The 21303-nt window shown below is 42.8% G+C and overlaps 1 pseudogene; it reads left to right on the top strand.

Moving 5' to 3' along the window:
- The first annotated feature begins 3238 nt into the window (after positions 1-3238).
- Positions 3239-3774, top strand: LOC100297235 (large ribosomal subunit protein eL33-like; annotated as a pseudogene).
- Positions 3775-21303: the final 17529 nt, after the last annotated feature.

Below are 21303 nucleotides of genomic sequence, written 5' to 3'. Positions count from 1 at the left end.
GCCATATTAATTTCTTGAAATTAACTTTTACTTTTGTATAGAAACATATAGCTTTAAATATTAAATTATTCCAAAAGTCTCATAAGGAAAAACAGCTACCCTTGTCCAGTTAACTTTATTTTTTAGTTCTTTCTTTTCTTTAGTATTTATCTCTATTTTTCTATGGATATGCATATATGTAATTGGTTGGATGACTTAACTATGGGCTTTCTCACTAGTTAAATGGATATTGCTTTCTTGCTACTTCCTTCTTTTTTCCAGTACTCAAATTCTTGGTTAAATCCATTTCCAGTATTGTAATTATTATGATTATATAAATACTGTTCATTGCAAAGCCAAAAACCATTCCTCCTTTCCTGTAAACATTTTGATATTATTAGGGTTAATAATTGCTCCTCCACCCCTCTGCCCTCTTTTGCTTAAATGTCTTATTTCTAATGGTCGGATTCTTAACACAGTTGTTCACATAGTTAAATGTATCAGATAACTTCTCAGATAACTTTCAGACAACTTTTCTGCCTCCATTATCTAGATCCAAGCAAATGTCTTACTCTCTGGGCCAGTTATGTAGCTACAGCTCTGGAACTTCCCTTCATAAACCTGGAAATTGCCTGTGCCTGAGTCTGATACCTAGATGACATGACTTTCTCTTTTGGGGTGTATTAACTACCTCATTTTTCATGTACCACATTTTCAAATAGCTTCTTGAGAAAAAAATACATGGGAGAAAAGTCTTTTGATACTTTTCAAGCCTGAATTTTCCTTTATCTTCATAGCTGATAGATAATTCAACTGAGTATAGAATGGACTGAAAATGTTTTTTTTTTCCCTTAGAATTTTGAACACATTCTTCCATATTTTCTAGTTCCTTATATTACAGTGGAGGAGTGGCCCTTCTTATTCATAGTTATTTTGATATAACTTTTTCTTTCACTTTAGAAACCTCTATTCATCCCTGGTGTTCTGAAATGTTAGCATGATGTGGACCTGTATTCTTTGTACTGGCACTCAATGAGGTCTTTTAATCTTGAAACTCAAGTCTTTTGGTACAAAGAATTGTTCGTAAATGATTTGCTTGATGAATATCTTCCTTTCTCAATTACCTGTTTTCTGTTTCTAGAATTCCACCTGTTCTCATCATTGTTTTTCACCTTGAGGATCTTTTTCGAATGTCTGTGAATCTTTAGCTGTTTGTTAAGGTTTGATTCGATCACTAAAAAGTTAATCAGGGCTCTGTGTGCATACGTAGGATTCTTCTGGTGATCTTCACTGTAGGACTGTGGTTCTCAATAGGGACAGATCCCATAAAAGGCATTTTGGAAGTTGTGAGAATTTTTAAAAGAGTTATTGGGGTTCTGTGACATAAAAAGAGATATACATATTTGGTCTTTGCTCCTGGTTCCTGACACAAAGCTCCAAAAACCTTTCCAATTTCCTGAGTAATAAGCATGCTAGGAGTGTCTTACTCACGATGCAGGATGGTCACCAGAAGGTCCAAGTCATGATTAGAGGCTTGGAAATTTCCTCACCTCCTATCCTCTGGGGAGAGAAGAGGGGTTAGATATTGAATTAATAATCAATCATGTCTACATGCTGAAGTTGCTATAAAAATTCCTAAACTATAGTGTTCAGAATGTTTCTGGGTTGGCAAACAACACTTAGGTGTTGGGAAGCTGTGCGTGTGTGTTAGTTGCTCAGTTGTGTCCTACCCCATGGACTGTAGCTTATGGATGTAACCCTCCCGGCTCCTCTGTTCTTGGAATTCTCCAGGCAAGAATACTGGAGTGGGTAGCCATTCCCTTCTCCAAGGGTTGGGAGGGTGACGCATCCCAAATTCCTTGGGGACAGAAGCTCCAGCGTTCAGGACCCTTCCAGAATTCATCTTATGCACTTCTTCATCTTGCTGTTTGTCTGTATCCCTTATCATCCTCTAAAAAATAAACTTTTAAATGTCAGCTAATGTTTCTCTGAGTTTTGTGAGTCACTACAGAAAATTATCAAACCTGACGAGGGGCTTGTGGGAATCCCGATTTGATCAGAAGTACAGGTGACAACCTAGGACTTGTGATCGGTGTTGAAACGGGGGCAGTCTGGTGACACTGAGATATTAACCTGTGGGGCCTGCGCTAATTCTGAGTACTTAGTGTCAAACAGGGGCAGTCTGGTGAGACTGAGATATTAACCTTCGGGGCCTGCGCTAATTCTGAGTACTTAGTGTCAAACGGGGGCAGTCTGGTAAGACTGAGATATTAACCTGGGGGCCTGCGCTAATTCTGAGTACTTAGTGTCAAAGCTGAATTGTAGTATGACTAATTGGTGTTGGAGAAATTAGTAGGTGTGAGGAGGAACCTCACACATTTGTGACAGTGTTATGAATGTAGAGAAATGAAGCGGCCTGCTAGTACATAGTATATGGGGGACAAAATGCTAGCTGACTTGCCAAACAGTCCCATAAAACAAAGACTGCCATAGGTCTAGGGTTGCCAGATAAAATAAGGTCACTCCATTGAATTTCAAATGTCAGATAAGCAACAAATATATTTTTTGTATCAGTATGTCTCAAATATTGCCTTTTTATCTGGCAACTTCCCCTGTGCACTCTTAATGTCCTCCTGGACAGTTATGAAGTCATTTTTAGTTATTTGATTCAGGATATCGACACTATTTAATATAAACACACCAAATTTTTTTTTTGCATAGATTTGCTGTACCTTGAGATTTCCATAGATTTTAATTTCTTCTTTTTTTTCATTTCTAAGAATATAGCTACCATATAAAACCAGGGTGACTGGACTTTGTCTTGTTTTGAACTTGATCAGAGGTTGTTGTTCACCATTTAGAGAGACATATCATGGACATAGCCCTACTTGTGATCAAATACGCTGATATTAGTTTGCAGTTGTAGTTGTCTTACTCATGGGGATTCAAATATACGAAATACAAAGAATCATAAGAGACTACGAGTAACAGTTACACTCCAACAAATTGAACAACCTAGAAGAAATGAATAAATCCCTAAAAACAACAATCTGTCAGGACTGAACCATGATGCAATAGAAAATATGAACAGGGTAATTACTAGTAAGGAGATTGAGTGATTAATAAAAAAACCTCTTGAGGCTCAACTATTTGCTCCTGCTGAGACTTTGGTGTGGCTCCAAGGCTCTACCAGCTCATGATTTCTATGGATTCCAGCAACAGAGAGGACAGGATTGAGGGGATATGGGACTGATGGTGCTGGTCCCCTGACCTTCAGCCTGCTGGGAACAAGACTTCTAAAACAATAAATGTGTCTGGAAGGCTGTGGTCCAAGGCTATTTTTGCTGGTTTTAATCAGGGTCTATGGAACCAGAGGGAGCACACAGCTCTCCTGAAAACTGAAGGTGTGTATGTCCAAGATGAAATTGAATTCCATCTGGGCAGGAGATGTGCTTATGTGTACAAAGCAAAGAACAACACAGTAACTCCTGGCAGAAAATCCAACAAAACCAGAGTTATCTGGGAAAAGACAACTCACACTCAGGAACAGTGGCAGAGTTCATGCCAAATTCGGAAGCAACTTTTGTGCTAAGGCCATTAAACACAGAATTCATGTGATGCTTTTTCCTTCAAAGATTTAAATTTATTGAAAAGTGAATAAAAATGTAGATTAAAAAAAAGCAAATCTCTCAACAAAAGAAAGTCCAGGGCCAGATGTCTTCACTGGTAAATGCAACCAAATATTCAAAGAAGAATTAGCACCAATCTTTCTCAAACTTGTCACAAAATAGAAGAGGAAGGACTCTTACAATCTCATTTTATGAGGCCAGCATTACCCTGATGTCAAAATAAGACAAGGATTCCACAAGAAAAGAGAATTACATGCCAATATCCCCGATGTACATAGAGGCAAAATCCTCAACAAAATATTAGCAAATCAAATTCAACAAAACATTAAAATGATCATTCACCATTATTAAGTGGGGTTTATCCCAGGAATGCAAAGATGGCCTCATCATCCACAAATCAGTCAGTGTGATATACTACATTGACAAAATGCAGGGTAAACATTGTATGATCATCTCGATAGATGCAGGAAAAGCATTTAACAAAATTCAACTTATGATTAAAAACTCTCAACAAAGTCGGTATAGAGGAAACATGCCTTAACATGAAAAGGCCGTATAGGACAAGTCCATAACTAGCATCATACTTAATGGTGAAAGCTGAAAACTTTTCATCTAAGATCAGGAACAAGACAAGAATTTACCCTCATCACTTTTATTTGACATAGTACTGAAAGTCTTAGTCAGAGCAATTAGGCAAGAATAAGAAATAAAAGTTGTCCAAATTGGAAAGGAAGAAGTAAAACCATTACTAGTCGACATGATATTATATGTAGAAAACTCTAAAGACTCCATCAAAAAATTGTTATCTAATGAACAAAAAATTAGTTATCTAATGAACAAATTCGTGAAATTTGTAGGATACAAAATCAGTACACAAAAATATGTTGCATTTCTAAAACAGTAATAATGAGCAATTGGAAAGGGAAATTAATAAAATAATTCCATTTGCAATTGCACCAAAAGAATAAAATATCTAGGAGTAAATTTAGCTAAGGAGGTAGAAGACCTGTGTATGGAAAAGCACAAGACATTAATGAAAGAAATTAAAGAAGGTTCAAATAAATGGAAAGATATTTCATGCTCATGGACAGAAATAATTAATAATGTTAAAATGTCCCTAATACTCAAAGCAATCTGGCACAATCTAGCAATCAAGCACATTCAGTGCAATGCTTATCAAAATTCCAATGACATTTTCCATAGAACTGAACAAACAATCCTAAAATTCGTATGGAACTATGAAATCCTCTAAATAGCCAAAGTAACCTTGAGAAAGAAGAACAAAGCTGGAAGCATCATGCTTCCTGATTTCAAATTATATTACAAGCTGCCGCTGCTAAGTCACTTCAGTCGTGTCTGACTCTGTGTGACCCCATAGACGGCAGCCCACCAGGCTCCCCCGTCCCTGGGATTCTCCAGGCAAGAACACTGGAGTGGGGTGCCATTTCCTTCTCCAAAGCAATAGTAATCAAAGTAGTATGGTATTGGCGTAAAAACTGACACACAGATCCATGGATCAGAATTCTGATAAAGGATCAGAATAGGAGCCCGGTTTATAGCCATACCACCTTGAATGGACCTGATCTTATCAGAATAGGGAATCCAGAAATAAACCATATATTAATTTATGACAAAGGAGCCAAGAATACACAATTGAAAAATTGGACAGTCACATGGAAAAGAATGAAAATGGACCAGTCTTACACCACATACAAAATTAATTCAAAATAGATTAAAGACTTAAATATAAGACCTGAAACCATAAAACTCCCAAAAGAAAACATAAGTGGTAAACTCCTTGACATTGGTCTTGATGATGATTTTTGAATCTGACACTACCAACAACAAAAAAAATGAAAGCAAAAATAAACAAGTGAGGTAACATCAAGTTAAAAAGCTTCTGCACAGTAGAAGAAATCATCAACAAATTAAAGTAAACCTACTGAACAGGAAAAAATATTTGCAAATCATGTATCTGATAAGGGACTAATATCCAGAGTGTATAAAGACCTTATAAAACTCAATATAAAACTCCCCACAAACAATCCAATTAAAAAATGAGCAGAAGATCTGAATAGACATATTTTCCAAAGACATACTGATGATCACCATGTACATGATAAGAAGATACTCTACATCATTAATCATCAGGAAGATGCCAATCAAAACTGCCTACCCATGTCACCTTATACTTGTCAGAATAGATATTACCAGAAAAAAACAGAGATAACAAGTTTCACTGAGGATGTGGATAAAAATGATTCCTTTTGTGCTTTTGGGAATATAAATTGATACAGCCACGGTGAAAGTTCTTCAAAAAATTAAAAATACAGCTACCATATTGTCCAGCAATTACAGTTATGGATATTAATCTGAAGAAGATGAAAACATTAACTCAAAAGGATGTAGGCACCTCCATGCTCACTGAAACATTGTTTCCAATAACAAAGATACAGAAACAACCTAAGTGTCCACCGATAGAGGAATAGATAAGTAAATTGTGGTATATAAATGCAATGGAATATCATTCAGCCATAAAAAATGAATGAAATCTTGCTATTCGTGACAACATAGATTGACCTTGTGGGCATTATGTTAAGTGAAATAAGTCAGAAAGAGCAAGTTTTTTTCTCTCTTATATGTGAAATCTAAAAAAGAAAAGAACCCACCCCCACCAACCCAAACACATTCATAGAGAACAAATTGGTGGTTGCCAGAGGTGGGGATTGGGGAGCGGGAGAAATGAGCAAACTGTTTGTATTTTAGGTTAAATAAATTGAACTTAGAAATAGAGGAGAGAACTGCCTTCCCCTGAGATAAGAGAAGTGAAGTGAGAAGTGTATGTGCAGCCCATGCTTCTCCACATAGCCGGAGATAGGTAAGCCACTGATTGGAGAAATGATTTGGGAATGAGAACATGAGGAGAGAAGAGTAGATCTGAAATAAATGCTCTGGGAAGTATGAAAGGAAGAAATCATTAAGAAGTGAGAGGCCCATCAACAAGGGCCAACTTGAGTCTGCAACCTCTTATAAGAATCCTCTACAACAAAGGAGAAGCAGCAGAGAAAGTTGAGTGACCATGAGTTAGGAATTGACATGGTAAGCCTGGCCAAAGATTTTCAGGAGGTGAAGAAATACCAAAAACAGTACCGAGGAGTTTTCAGTGGACTCTGTTTAGCTAGAAAGTAATGAATAGACTGGGTTGGAAGTTGTCCACTCTAAGAGAATCCCCATGGACAGAGGAGCCTGGCGGGTTACAGCCCATGCAGTTGCAGAGTCAGATACGACTGAGCGACTAAGCACAGGTCAGCACATGTTCTTTGCATCCAAATATGGTGAAGCTCTATACAGTTAGTACAAACAAGACCTGGAGCTGACTGTGGCTCAGATTATGAGCTCCTGATTGCAAAATTCAGACTTAAATTGAAGAAAGTAGGGAAAATCACTAGGCCATTCAAGTATGAACTAAATCAAAGTCCTTATGATTATACAGTGGAGGTGATGAATAGATTCAAGGGATTAGATCTGGTAGACAGAGTGCCTGAAGAACTATGGACAGAGGTTCATAACCTTGTACAGGAGGCAGTGACCAAAACCATCCCAAAGAAGAAGAAATGCAAGAAGGCAAAGTGGTTGTCTGAGGAGCTTTTACAAATAGCTGAGGAAAGAAATGTGAAAGGCAAGGGAGAAAGGGAAAGATATATCCAACTGAATGCAGACTTCCAGAGAATTGCAAGAAGAGATAAGGCCTTAAATGAACAATGCAAAGAAATAGAAGAAAACAATAGAATGGGAAATACTAGAGATCTCTTCAAGAAAACTGGAGATATCAAGGGACCATTTCATGCAAATTTGGGTACCATAAAGGACAAAAAAGATTAGCTTAGGGCCCAACAGAAGCAGGAGAGATTAAGAAGAGGTGGCAAGAATACACAAAAGAACTATACAAAAAAAGCTGTTAATGACCAGGATAACCATGATGGTGTGGTCACTCACCTAGAGCTGGACATTCTGGAGTGTGAAGTCAAGTGGGCCTTAGGAAGCGTTACTCTGAAGAAGGCTAGTGAAGGTGATGTACTTCCAGCTGAGCTGCTTAAAGTCCTAAAAGATCATGCTCTTAAAGTGCTGCACTCAATATGTCAGCAAATTGGGAACACTCAGCAGTTGTCACAGGACTGGAAAAGGTCAGTTTTCACTCCAATCCCAAAGAAGGGCAATACCAAAGAATGTACAAACTATTGTACAATTGCACTTATTTCACATTCTGGTTATGCCCAAAATCCTTCAAGCTAGGCTTTAGTAGTACACGAACCAAGAACTTCCAGATGTACAAGCTGGGTTTCAAAGAGGCAGAGGAATCAGAGATCAAATTGCCAACATTTGTTGGATCATGGAGAAAGCAAGGGAGTTCCAGAAAAACATCTACTTCTGCATCATTGACTATGCTAAAGCCTTTGGTTGCATGGATCACAACAAACTGTAGAAAATTCTTCAAGAGATGGAAGTAACAGACCACCTCACCTGTCTCCTGAGAAACCTGTATGTGGGTCAAGAAGCAACAGTGGCAACTGGACCATGGAACAACTGTCTGGTCAAACTGGGAGAGGAGTAAACAAGGCTGTGTATTGTCACCCTGCTTATTTAACTTCTATGCAGTGTACATCACGTGAAATGCTGGGCTGGATCAATCACAAGCTGGAATCAAGACTGTCGGGAGAAATATCAACAACCTCAGATATGCAGCTGATACCACTCTAACAGGAGAGAGTGAAGAGGAACTAAAAAGCCTCTTGATGAAAGTGAAAGAGGACAGTGAAAAAGTTGGCTTAAAACTCAACATTCAAAAACTAAGATCATGTCATCTGGTCCCATCACTTCATGGCAAAGAGATGTGGAAAAAGTGGAAGCAGTTGCAGATTTTTCTTTCCCAAATCACTGCAGACAGTGACTATAGCCATAAAATTAAACTATGTTTGCTCTTTGGAAGGAAAGCTATGACAAACCTAGACAATGCATTAAAAAGCAGAGACCTCAGTTTGCTGACAAAGGTCTGTTTAGTCAAAGCTATGATTTTTCCAGTAGCTATGTACGGATGTAAGAGCTGTACCATAAAGAAGGCTGAGTGCCAAAGAATTGATGGTTGCAAATTGCAGTGCTGGAGAAGGCTCTCACTGAGAGTCCCTTGGACTGTAAGGAGATCAAGTCAGTCAAACCTAAAAGAAATCAATCTTGAATATTCACTGGAAGGACTGATGCTGAAGCCAAAACTCCAATACTTTGGCCACCTGATGTGAAGCGCGAACTCACTAGAATAAAGACCCTGATTCTGGGAAAGATTGAAGGCAAAAGGATAAGAGAGCAGCAGAGGATGAGATGTTTAGATAGCATCGCTGATTCAGTGGATACGAATTTGAGCAAACTTAGGGAGATAGTGGAGGACAGAGGAGCCTGATATGCTATTGTCCATGGGGTGCTGAGCACTCCTATTGTTCAGTAGGATTCATGTGAAGTAACTGAAACAATTTATGAAAAGTGCTTAGCAAGGTGCCTCAGTTCAGTTCAGTTCAGTTCAGTTCAGTCGCTCAGTCTTGTCCGACGCTTTGCGACCCCATGAATTGCAGCAAGCCAGGGCACAGAATAATTGCTTAGCAAATGGTTGTTGACATTGTTCAGTTGCTAAGTTGAGTCCAGCTCTTTTTGATCCCAAGGACTATAGCATATCAGTCTCCTCTGTCCTCCAGTATCTCCCTGGATTTGTGGCTAGGCTTCCCTTGTGCCTGCAATGAATCCACCTGCAATGCTGGAGACCTGGGTTTGATCCCTGGTTTGGGAAGATCCCCTGGAGAAGGGAAAGGCTACCCACTCCAATATTCTGGCCTGGAGAATTCCATGGACTGTATAGTCTATGGGGTCGCAAAGAGTTGGACATGACTTTCACTTCATTTCACTTCACAGATGAGGCTACTGAGACTCAAAGATGTGCAGATGACACCACCCTTATGGCAGAAAGCGAAGAACTAAAGAGCCTCTTGATGAAAGTGAAAGAGGAGAATGAAAAAGTTGGCTTAAAGCTCAACATTCAGAAAACGAAGATCATGGCATCCGGTCCCATCACTGCATGGCGAATAGTTGGGAAAACAGTGGAAACAGTGGCTGACTTTTTTTGGGGGGGGCTCCAAAATCACTGCAGATGGTGACTGCAGCCATGAAATTAAAAGACGCTTACTCCTTGGAAGGAAAGTTATGACCAACCTAGACAGCATATTAAAAAGCAGAGACGTTACTTTGCCAACAAAGGTCCATCTAGTCAAGGCTATGGTTTTTCCAGTAGTCATCTCTGAATGTGAGAGTTGGACTATAAAGAAAGCTGAGTGCAGAAGAATTGATGCTTTTGAACTGTGGTGTTGGAGAAGACTCTTGAGAGTCCCTTGGACTGCAAGGAGATCCAACCAGTCCATCCCAAAGGAGATCAGTCCTGGGTGTTCATTGGAAGGACTCATGTTGAAACTCCAATACTTTGGCCACCTGATGCGAAGAGCTGAGACATTTGAAAAGACCCTGATGCTGGGAAAGATTGAGGGCAGGAGAAGGGGACAACAGAGGATGAGATGGTTGGATGACATCACTGACTCAATGGACATGAGTTTGGGTAAACTCCGGGAGTTGGTGATAGACAGGGAGGCCTGGCGTGCTGCGTTTCATGGGGTTGCAAAGAGTCAGACATGGCTGAGTGACTGAACTGAACTGAATGTGCCCAAAGTCACTGAGAAAGAACCATATCCTGACAGACAGGCTCCAAAGCTGGGGATTCCACCTGAATTCAAATACTATGCCCTTAAAAACTGTGAGAATTTTAAGTAGAATTGGGCATTAAGGGAAACCTCTCTGGAGGTCATCCTGGCTAGGGCTGTATGAGGAAAGCAGGCCTGCAGAGGCAACAGTGGGGCCGGAAGCACCTGGCTCCCTGCCCAGGAAGCACTCAGGCAGGAGTCTCCCTGGATTGGTGTGTCTGTCGCATCATGGGCTTGCCATCAGGCGACCCAGGTTCAAGTTCCTGGTCTGCTACAATTTCCCTGTGTGGCTTTGAGTGGTGGCTAATTTCTTACTGCACACTGAGGGGGAAGATTTGACTAGACAGGCCGAGTTTTTCTCAACTTTAAAATGCTGGGATTCCATGTATTACTTCCCCGGGGGTATTTGTGATGTGGAATTAAAGGCCTTTTCCTGATGTCTCAGGGAGGTATTTTTAGGTCAGTGGTCCCTTCCTAATGCCCTGTATTTGAGCATCTTAAGTTTCTGTCTACCCAAGGGCAGGCCTCTCCTGTGCTAGGCCATGGAAACAGAAAGGTTAAGTAATACTCCCTGCTCTGCTTCAGGCTGAGGGGTTCTAAGGACCGACTCTGGTTTCAGCTTTGCTGGCTGGCAATTGTGACTCACTGTGATTAAGTAAACACCCGTGAACAGGCAGCCCCAGACTTCTCACATGGGATTCACTACTAATTTTTTTTTTAATCCTTTGTTTGGACACAAGCTTCTTTGAGCTCATCTTTGGAATGGAAATGAAAGCATTACTGTGGAACAGGCAGAACAGGAATTGCCCATCAATTGACCTACAACTAGAATATGGAATCCCTGGGCCTTGAGCCCGTGTTGTTTCGCCCTGGCTTACTGGTCTCCTTGCCTCCCTGTCTTCTTCCCTCCCTCTCACTCGTGTGGTCTACCCTCCCTTGTTGACCCCTGCGAGGTACCCCCACTCCCCCAGGAGCCTCAGGAAAATGAGACCCCGCCCCTGCCCCAAGAAGTGACCATCCCTGGGGACAAGAAGTGAGTGAGTACGTGTGTGGACGGGAAGGAACAGGAGCTGGAACGGTGCTGATGGGGCGATGACTGCAACAATATGTCTTCTTTGGTCCCTCCGATCAGATTGCACTTCAACCTCAGCTGTCGTTCCAAGTGAACGCTGTAGCTTAGATTTTAGCTTTCTCCCCATCTCCATGGTCTGACGTCTTTTTTGGGGGGAAGGTCAAAGATTCATCTTACCTCTGGATTTATTTCTCTTTGTGTCTCTTCACCTATCTGAAGCTCATCTTCCTCATCCACTCCCTACAAACTACAAGAAAACAAACAAATGAAAAGCAAATATGAGTCTCCTCCCCCCTTAACCGTCACTTTCTTTGCCTCTCCTTTTGCAAATTTCTTGAATGCATGAGTCCGGCCTTGCTCTCTTCACTTCATCATCCCCTGTTTGTATCTGACTCTACAGGGCAGTGAACTGTCCTCATGGTCCCCCGTGACCTTCTCATCACTCAATCCCAAGACCTTTTTTTAGTCCTCATCCAATTTAACCTTTTGACAACATGTGACATACCGACAGCTGCGCTTTCTTTCCTCTTGGCTTCTGTGACCAATCTTTTTACTGCTTCACCTACCCCTGAGAAATAATCACCTCTTTCTCAGTCTCTCTTGCCATTTTTTCTTCCCTGGCATGGACACAACATATATGTGTACCTACACATGTGTGTTCGTTGCTCAGTTGTGTCCGACTCTTTGCGACCCTATGGACTGTAGCCCACCAGGCTCCTCTGTCCATGGTATTCTTGTCCAGGCAAGAATACCATTCCCTTCCCCAGGGGATCTTCCTGACCCAGGGATTGAACTCAGATCTCCTCATTTGTAAGCAGGGAAGTACTGAGCCCCTGTCTTCTCCTGAAAATAATTTAAACAGACTACAGACATATACACTTCATTAGAATAGCAATAAAGGGAATGAAATGGAAGTGGTGGGGAAGAGTAAATTGTAGCCATAATAAATGAGGAATGCAAAACTTTATCCAAAAGGTACTATAACAGCCTTAGTCTACCCAACAAATCTGATTGTGTGACTTGCCCATTAAAAAGTCCTTGAGTACCCATTATTGCCTAACTCCTTAGCTTAGCCTTTTATTTGTTTATTTATTTGGTTGCCTTGGGTCTTAGTTACGACACACAGGATCTTCGCTGTGCCACGCAGGATCTTTTGTTGTGGCCCACAAGCTCTCTAGTGGTGGTGTGAGGGCTCCAGAGGGTGTGGGCTTCGGTGGTTGTGGCATACAGGCTTATTTGCTCCACAGCATGTGGGATCTTAGTTCCCTGATCAGGGATTGAACCTCCTGCATCCCTTGCATTGTTAGACAGATTCTTAACCACTGGACCACCAGGGAAGTCCCCATAGCCTTTCATACTTGGATCCTAGCTTGCTTTTCCAGCTCATTTACTACTCTTAGACCTTGGTACAGCTGATTCCTCTGCTTAGAATATACTGTGCTCAACAAACAGAAAAAGAGCAACCCTAAACCAACTATACGAAAAGATACTAAACTTCATCAACCATCAAGGAAATATAAATTACAGCCACAATGTACCACTGCACACCCACTAAAATGGCTTAAAAAGACAATGGAAAGTTCCAAATCAAGCCTAGTGAGAATTCAGAGCAAAATGAATTCTCCTGAACTGCTGATAGAAGTGTAAATTGGTACAATTATTTTGGTAAATTGTTTGTCAGTGTTTAGTAAACCTGAACATATGCATACAAAAACTAAAATTGTTTCTGAGGATAAGCATTTCTATGTACGGACCATCATGTAGAATATGTGCGTGTCTTTCCTTACCAGGGCTCAGATTCTCCCTGGACCATCTGCTGTTTAAAAATCACAAAACAAATATTGATACAACATGGTGGAATGAAACTTGACAAAAAAACTTTCTGGAAGCTACATTGTGAAGTAAATTTCAACTCTCTGCTTTGTTTCCATTTACTTCAAGTGGTGAATTATTTTAAAAGAGAGTTAATATTTTCTTAATCATATACTGCAAAACAAAAGACTTTGGAAAACATGTCTTAACAAACTAATAAATCTCTGAAAAGATTTTATTCCATAAAAAAGAATATACTGGGCTCTCTCCCTCTCCCTCATGTTGCCCACTCAATGAACATCAACTCAGGTTTAAAGACAGTTCCAACATCACCTCTTCTGTGAAGCTTCCCCCAGCAACTCCTGTGATAACTTATTACTCTTTTTTGGTAGCAAATAAACTTCCACAAGCTTCAGTTTCTGCATCTGGACAATGGGAATGATAATGGAACCTACTTCATTGTAAGGATTAAATGAGACACACACGAAAAGTGCTTAACACACATCCTGGCATATCGTATGCCTTTACTAGATGTTCACAAGTAGGTATTTTACCCTTTCTGTAAGTGGAGAAGACGATAGCCAACAAGACTAGGCTATTTTCTTAAGCTAATTAGGACCCAAGGACAGAGTTTGGAATAAGTCCCTGATTCCTCTTGCCTGGGCCATAGACTATTCAATTCTTGCCCACAAAGTCTTGCAAACATTGCTCTTCATCAGTACCTGGCTGTTCCTCTCTGGAAAATCTCTCCTACCCTGAATGTCAGACTCTTCAAGTTTAGCACTATTAGGGTGTGTGACTTTATCTGTAAATGTGAGTAGGATCGCTATTTAGTTCTAATCTAGTTGCCTTGGTCTTGCTGAGATCATTGTCTCTGCAATTCACTGGTAAAATAATCTGGTCTCGGGGTGCACTGGAATTGTCAAATGGATTCAGAAGTCAAGGAGAAGGCATCCCAGTGCCAGTGGTTAGCCAGGTACAGGGGCCACCAGACCCAGTCACACAAGGCATTTGCTGCCCCTGGTGCCAAGAAAGCCTGGATGACCTCATGTCTGGCTTGGCTGCTGGGGGTGGGTTCTCAAGGGCCACCTCCTCAGCAGCCCTCTGACTGTGGGCACGGCTGTGCCTGTACACTTACGCTTGTGTGTGCTTGGTTGTGTCTCTCTGTGTGTAACTATCCCTTGGACTCAGGGACTTTGTGGTTCCCCTAGAAGAATCTCATAATAATTAAACCAGTACTAAGTGGAAGCTGGTATCCATGCATATCCAGAGAGAGGAAATAGGAGGCTTTGGGAGGCCAACTGCCTTACCCAGAGTCACTTGAATTTTAAATGATGTTCATAAGTGATCTGCCTCACCCTGAGCCCGGGCTGTTTCTGGCATGCTTTATACCCCTTTCAGAAAAGCAGAAGAACACACGAGGGTTCTCAGGTAACCACATGAGACACCCTACTGTATCGTTACCTTCCTTCCCATGGCTCCAGGGCTACCCCGCACTGGCAGTGGGCTCCCAGTGAACATTCCCGGAGTGCCCTGTATGTGAGGCACCCTGAGGAAGGGGGATCACAGGCCTTGGAAAGCAGGAATTGCATATTACAGTTGGAAGAGTGGGCTTAGTGAGCATGTGGGGAGTGGCTTGTTGGTGCTGAGAGGCTGCGAGCCAGCTCTGGGATCTTAGGCAGCTTTCTCCCCATTTGTCCATTTTGGGAGAGATGACTTTAAGGTTCCCTTCTTTAATGAGAGGTTTTCATATGGTATTGAACCTCTCCCTTGAGACAAGCATTATTAAAAATTTACTGTGAGCACGCAGTAGCTTGCATGTGTGTGGAGCTTCATTTATGCTTTCCTTTGCTTGTTTGCATTTGGAAGTGCATTTTAGCTTATTTTACACAGCACAATTTTTCTTTTCATATTATCTGGTAACTGAGTAATGAGTTTTTCTGGCACCTTGTGGCAGAACCTCTATTACTTTGAAAGCAAAAATTTTACCACCTATGGGCCTCAAGGAGCAAAACAGGCAGGTGGTATCCACCAAGGGGACAGGCAAGAACAGGCCTGAAGAGGGGCATGTGGTGAGCAGGCATTGAGGACTCCAAGGGGTCACAGTCCAACAGCCCAGAGAGCCAGCGCAAGCAGCTGGTCTGCTTGTGGGTCTGGTCGGGACCATACAGCGTTTTAAAGAAACTAAAAATTGCTGCTAAAATTGAAAATTAGGATATTCCACGTTAAACGTCAGTGCTTTGGGGTTCTGTTGAAAATTAGGAAGGGGCGTATCCCTGTATTCCTACTTGGCCATCTTTTGTCAGATGCCCCTCCGTTAGGGGGTCACACTGTCCAGTCCATCCCAGGGTCTGCTCCTCACGCTTCCCTCTTCCTGTCACTTGCATTTGTGGGCATGTTACCCTCGAATTCAGCCCACCGTGTCCATCTCTGCAGGAACTGAGTCATGATCAACAAACTTACGGACAATTAAAATTCCTAAATATGATTGCAATCTGACTCAATATTAATTGTACCACAAATGAGCTTCCACAAGATGTGAGATTTTGTTCGTATCGGTGGATCTTATTTCCCAGAATTGACTATGAAATCAGGCCCTCTATGCTGGGATCGCTTGTTCCATGTTCTAAGTATTTTAACTGCCACAAGCACCACCTGCATGAGGTAGCTACCAATAGCCCCCTTTCATCATGGAGAAACTGAGGCACAGAAAGGTGAAGCAACTTGCTCTGTGTCCAGGGAATGGCAGGACTGGGATGGAAGCCATCAGCAGTCTTACTCCAGAGAGTATCTTCCCACCTAACCCCCCGCCCTGCCCCCAGCCACCTCTTGTCATCTGTGAGAGGCTGCCAGTCATCGTTGCCTCAAGAAGGGAGCAAGTGAGATCATGTGTGGTAAATTGCATCATGCTCTATAAATGTTAGTTGTTGCTAATAATTACTCTAACCTGCAGGTCAGGAGTCAAGCCATCAGCCTGTGGTGGAGGCTACCAGTTTGCCAGTCTCTCTCCAGCTATGACTCTGGTGGCCTCTAGATGGGGAGCAGTTGTCACTAGCACTGATTCTTGACATTCCAATATGATCTGAACAAAGAATCATTTAGACAACACAGCAGGGTGGTAACTGAGGTGTGGGGCCAGTTTTCAAACGCACAGACTAGTTTATTTCAACACTCCCTCCTCTCATCGTGGAGTTAAACCCACCCACGGCCTCTGCTCCTGTTGGGAGGTCCAGGCTTACTCTGTACCATGGAGAACCAAAGGGTCTGTCACCCTCTCCCTGAGCAGTTTCTGAGACATTCATGTTCAAGACACGCAGTTTGTAGACTGCACACAGATGCTGACCAAAGGAGTAAGCAGGTCTACAAGGGTGCCGTCTGAGTCCCTCTGGTTCATCAACCCAATTGGTCTTCCTAGACGTACATCATTTTCAGTTCATATGGGGGCACCATGTAGGCTAGAGGGGCCCTGGTTTTGTAACCCAGGAGCTCAACCTGTATCTCCAGCTCCCAATTCTCCTCCTTGGGCCCCTGAGTCCCCTCCCTGGCAGGCTCATCCCTTGCATATTCTCCCATGGCTCCCAATCTCCTGCCCTCCCCCATCTGATCATAGACAAGGTGATCCAGGGCCAACTCCCAAGGTCCAAGGTCGGAACCCCATTTCCTTCACCTCTGGCCTCTGTTCCTGGGTTCCTTTTTGGGTAACCTCCTAGGACTCCTGCTTATACCTTCCAGTTCCCCAGCTCCAAGACTGGAGAATTCTCTTAAATCTGAAGCTTAGCCACAGATTCCTGGCTGTGGACAACCTGTCTGACCAGACTTCCAAATGTGGCTCCGCTGATATTGCCTGCACCCCACACACCTTTGAGGCTACCCCCTGCTTGCTTCTACATGATTCACAGTCTGCTCCCACCAGAGCTGGGGACTACCCGTGACAGTGACACTGGACCTCATCTGCCTGGCTGAGTGTGTGGGGTCAGGTTGGGCCAAGAGGTCACTTCCCGCAGCACACATACCACCCCAGCAGTGAACTTGTGCTGGTTCAGACCCTCCCTGCAGGACTGATCTGTGAGTAAAAAAGTACCACGTTCAGACAAGTCAGAGTGATGATCCAGCAGAGCAATAGTTCTTTACCTGTGTCTTCCCAGTGCCCTGAGGGATCCACACAGGACACCAGCACACAGGAGGTGCTCAGTGAATAGTTACTGAAGCATTTTGGCTGCAGATACTGTAGCCATTCTTACCCGGAAGATGATTCAGAATTTCTGTGGGTGGGTGTGGTGGTGCTTGGAGGAATTTAGAAATTCTCCCCTCCTCCTACTGAGAATCACAAATACCCCTATGTCCCCTTAGAGGCATGTCCTCTTGGAATCACTGCACTAGTTTCTTTGGTGACTTTAGCACCAAGGTGACAAGCTCTAGATACAAGAAGGGGTAGGTTCCTCTGTTTCCAACTTGCTGCTTTCTCTAGTACTATATGCTTTTATGTCTATCAGCTTGGTTCCTTGCCTTTGGTCAGCGGATGGTTTTGGAGGACTGAGGTGTTTGTACCCTGAACTTGCCACAAGCTTGGGCTGGTTCTTAAGTCCCCAACATTGAGCTGAATTGGATTAGAGATTCAGCATCCCTCATCTTCCTCGCCTCAGACCCAAGCTGGCCTAGGAACTGAAGGGCAGTGGTATTCAGAAGGGTGCCCTATTCCACTCTGCCAGAGGCTTGCGGAAGCCCCCCTGAGATGTAATGACCTCAGTCTCCAACTAAGGAGTGCCCAGTGCCAGCCAGTGGGACAGGAAGTCAAGCTTGGGATGTCAGGGGTGCTGGCTCCAACACCTTCTAGGCCCTCCCCTTACCCACAGGGGCAGACAGAATCAGGACACATTATCCCTGTTAATGCTCTGGTCTGGGAAGTGATAGGGCACATAAGAGGTTCAACCCAGAAGAGAAGCCAGAAATCCTACTGCCCAGTGGCCCCCCTCTCCAAGGCCTTAAAGGGGCTGCTCTGGGGCTTCTCCCGCAGCCGGGCTTTCTCCAGTGACCTCAGTGCTTCGGGGTTGTGCAAGTCTCTTTGCTTCCTCCCACCCACATCCTACTCAGACTGGCAGGACCCTGACTCATGGCCACGTGATTGGGCAACCAGTTTTTGGAGACTGACCTTGGCAAGAGGAATGGTGAGATGTGACTCAGGGCTGACTGGGTGCAGCACCCATCAGGTGCTCACCCAGGAGGGTGTATGCATGAAATAAGAGACTATAGATGATGTTTTCTTTTCCCTCTTACTCCTCTGACCCACCCCTCCGCCACCCTCTGGAACCCAGGGCCACACATTGCTGCCCCCTTCTCCCCAGTGGTCAGACCTTCTACCTAGTCCCCACCCGGGGCTGAAAACCGTGTGTCCAGCTCTCCTCTTCTCAACTTCCTCACTTGGCCCCACCCTTCCTTACACTTTCTCTGTGCATCTCACCTCTTTCCAAGCCCTGCTTACCCCATACCTGTCCGTGTCTTCCTTACACGTCTCCTCTTGGCCTACTCACAGGCACACGGGCACACACTTTTCTGGTGTCCTGATTATCAGTATTTCCTCTCAGGCAGCCGTTGGGTTGGAAGGGCACTGACGAACTAGGTCACTCTACCCGGGAAGAAAATCATTGTTGTGTATTGCTATCATTCCTAGCAACATCTGCGTCCCCTAACTGAAAGAGCCGAGAAAGCTCTACGAAGTAGGGTCTCCATTGTAGATGGGTCAGTTGGGAGAAAGTCTGCAGTTAGAGGAGTCTTCCTCTATTGACTATCACATCAGGCTTTGCACCCAGAGAATTACCCGGATTGCCTAGAGAATTACCCAGATTCCCTGTACTCGGGCTTATCTCTCCAGGCTTCGGAAACCCTGAGCTCAGAAATGCATGTGTTCAAACAGGGTGCTTTTGCAATACTGGCTAATGTGTGTTTGAGGTCTGGTAAAATTCTCAGCATATTCACCCATCTGTTGAAACTGGTGTAGGTCCAACTTTGTCGTTTCAGTCAGATGCTCTCAATCTGACTGTTTAACAGATTGTGAGTGAGAAAGTAAAAAGGGAAAAACAACACTTTTCTGTAAGCATAATAATATTTTAACATGAAGTTGACTAAGAAAGGGCTATAACACATTAAATGAATATATACATAAATGTCCCAGAGAATCTGGTAATTTCTTAGGAATGAAATAAATTATTACTCTGTCATGAACTGTGAATGTAATAGAGTTGCAGATAGAAAAACTGGAAATGTTTTTCTGGAACGTTTGATATACACAAATGATCTGAACACATGTACCTAACTGTGTTACTAGTATGATAGAAACACTAAAGAATTGCTAATACGTAATTTTTAGAACTGTTCTGCTTCCATTTTACTTGGGAAAAAAATTGAGATTTTGTCAAAGGGTGACTTATACTGCAAGATTCCTGACTAGGATGTGAATGTGGAGCCACGGCTGGGATGCCTGAAGGCGGTGTGAGGCCCGGCACCGGGATGCAGCAGTGCCCGTGAACCCCACCCAAGAGTTCAGCTCAGTCTGTACAGCAGGTTGTCAGTTTGGAGTTTTGTCGACATTTGTAATCTGATGTTTAGAAAAGTCAGAGACAGTCATGCAAGACACAAAGAAGCCTGGAAACTACCCAGCTCAAGTTGTTGGGCCTGCAGTTGTCCAACTGCAGGGCCCAGTGTATTTTCTGAGCCATTTTTGTTGCTTGAAGTGGGATGTTAGAGGCAGTCAGTATGTGGATAAGAGTGCAGATTTTGGAGCCTTGCTTGGAATCAGCTTCTTATGTCTATACTTGGTAGCTGTGTGAACTTGGGCAGGTTACTTAAGCATTCTGATCTGGATTTCCTTACTTGTGCAGCAAGATAATAATGTTGCTATGAGGAGGAAAGGAATTAATATCACTAAAAGAGTACCCAGCATCTAGCAGGCACTTAACAAGCATTCGTTTTTTAACTTACTTTTACTATTTAAAAAAAGGTCTCAGAAATCACACTGGACTGCTAGCAAAGTCTGTAATTGTGATATGATAACATGAGCTTTATTATTATTCTCATTCTTCTTCTTTGTATTTGGTGGTAAAAAAAGTCTGGAGGTATGAAGTCCAAAATTGGTAAGTGGAACCCATAATAGTCACTGTGTCCATCTGCTCTGCCATCCATAGTGGATGGCTTCCATCTTGGTGTTGTTCATGGTCTAGCGGAGCTGCTGAAGATTCAGCCGTCATATTAATGTTCCAGGAAGGAAGCAGAAGGAAGTGTGGAAGAAGAAAAAGAGAGAAGCAATCTCTAGCTGCCTGTTTCCCTTTAGCTTTTTTTTTTTTTTTTTTCTGTGCACTGCAAGGACTGATGCTTAAGCTGAAGCTCCAATACTTTGGCCACCTGATGCAAAGAGCTGACTCATTGGAAAAGACCCTGATGCTGGGAAAGATTGAAGGCAGGAGGAGAAGGGGATGAGAGAGGATGAAATAGTTGGATGGCATCACCGACTCAGTGGACGTAAGTCTGAGCAAATTCCCGGAGATAGTGAAGGCAGGGAAGACTGGTGTGCTGCAGTCCGTGGGGTCGCAAGAAGTCAGACATGACTGAGGGACTGAACGAAACTGCCTCCACAACAGCTTCTACTCCCGTTTCCTTAGCTAACATAGTGTCACACAGCCATATGGTTTTAAAGAGGCCAAAAACAGTCATTTTAAATAATTAAAGTGGGGTTGCTTTACCCAGGAAGAAGAGGAGAGTCACACTGGTGTGTAGACAAACAGTAGTTGTTGCCTAGTTATAGCCAACACAATACGGTTTACTTTTAGATAGTCTTGATTAGTTATCTTCGTATGTTGAGAATTTGGGAAAATGCTGAGATGAAACGTATCTGTAGATACATGAAGGCCACTGATGAAACGGTACTCAGGTGCAGAAACTAATAGGGCTCTTCAAGACTTTATGAATTCTTTTGACAATTGATCTGCTCTGTTTGGTAAGTGTTAAAAACAACAACTGAGGGGAATTT

The sequence above is a fragment of the Bos taurus genome, chromosome 11 (genome assembly GCF_002263795.3).
Source record: "Bos taurus isolate L1 Dominette 01449 registration number 42190680 breed Hereford chromosome 11, ARS-UCD2.0, whole genome shotgun sequence".
Lineage (NCBI taxonomy): Eukaryota > Metazoa > Chordata > Mammalia > Artiodactyla > Bovidae > Bos > Bos taurus.
The sequence above is the reverse complement of the archived record's forward strand: the minus strand, read 5'-3'. Positions and strand labels throughout refer to the sequence as shown.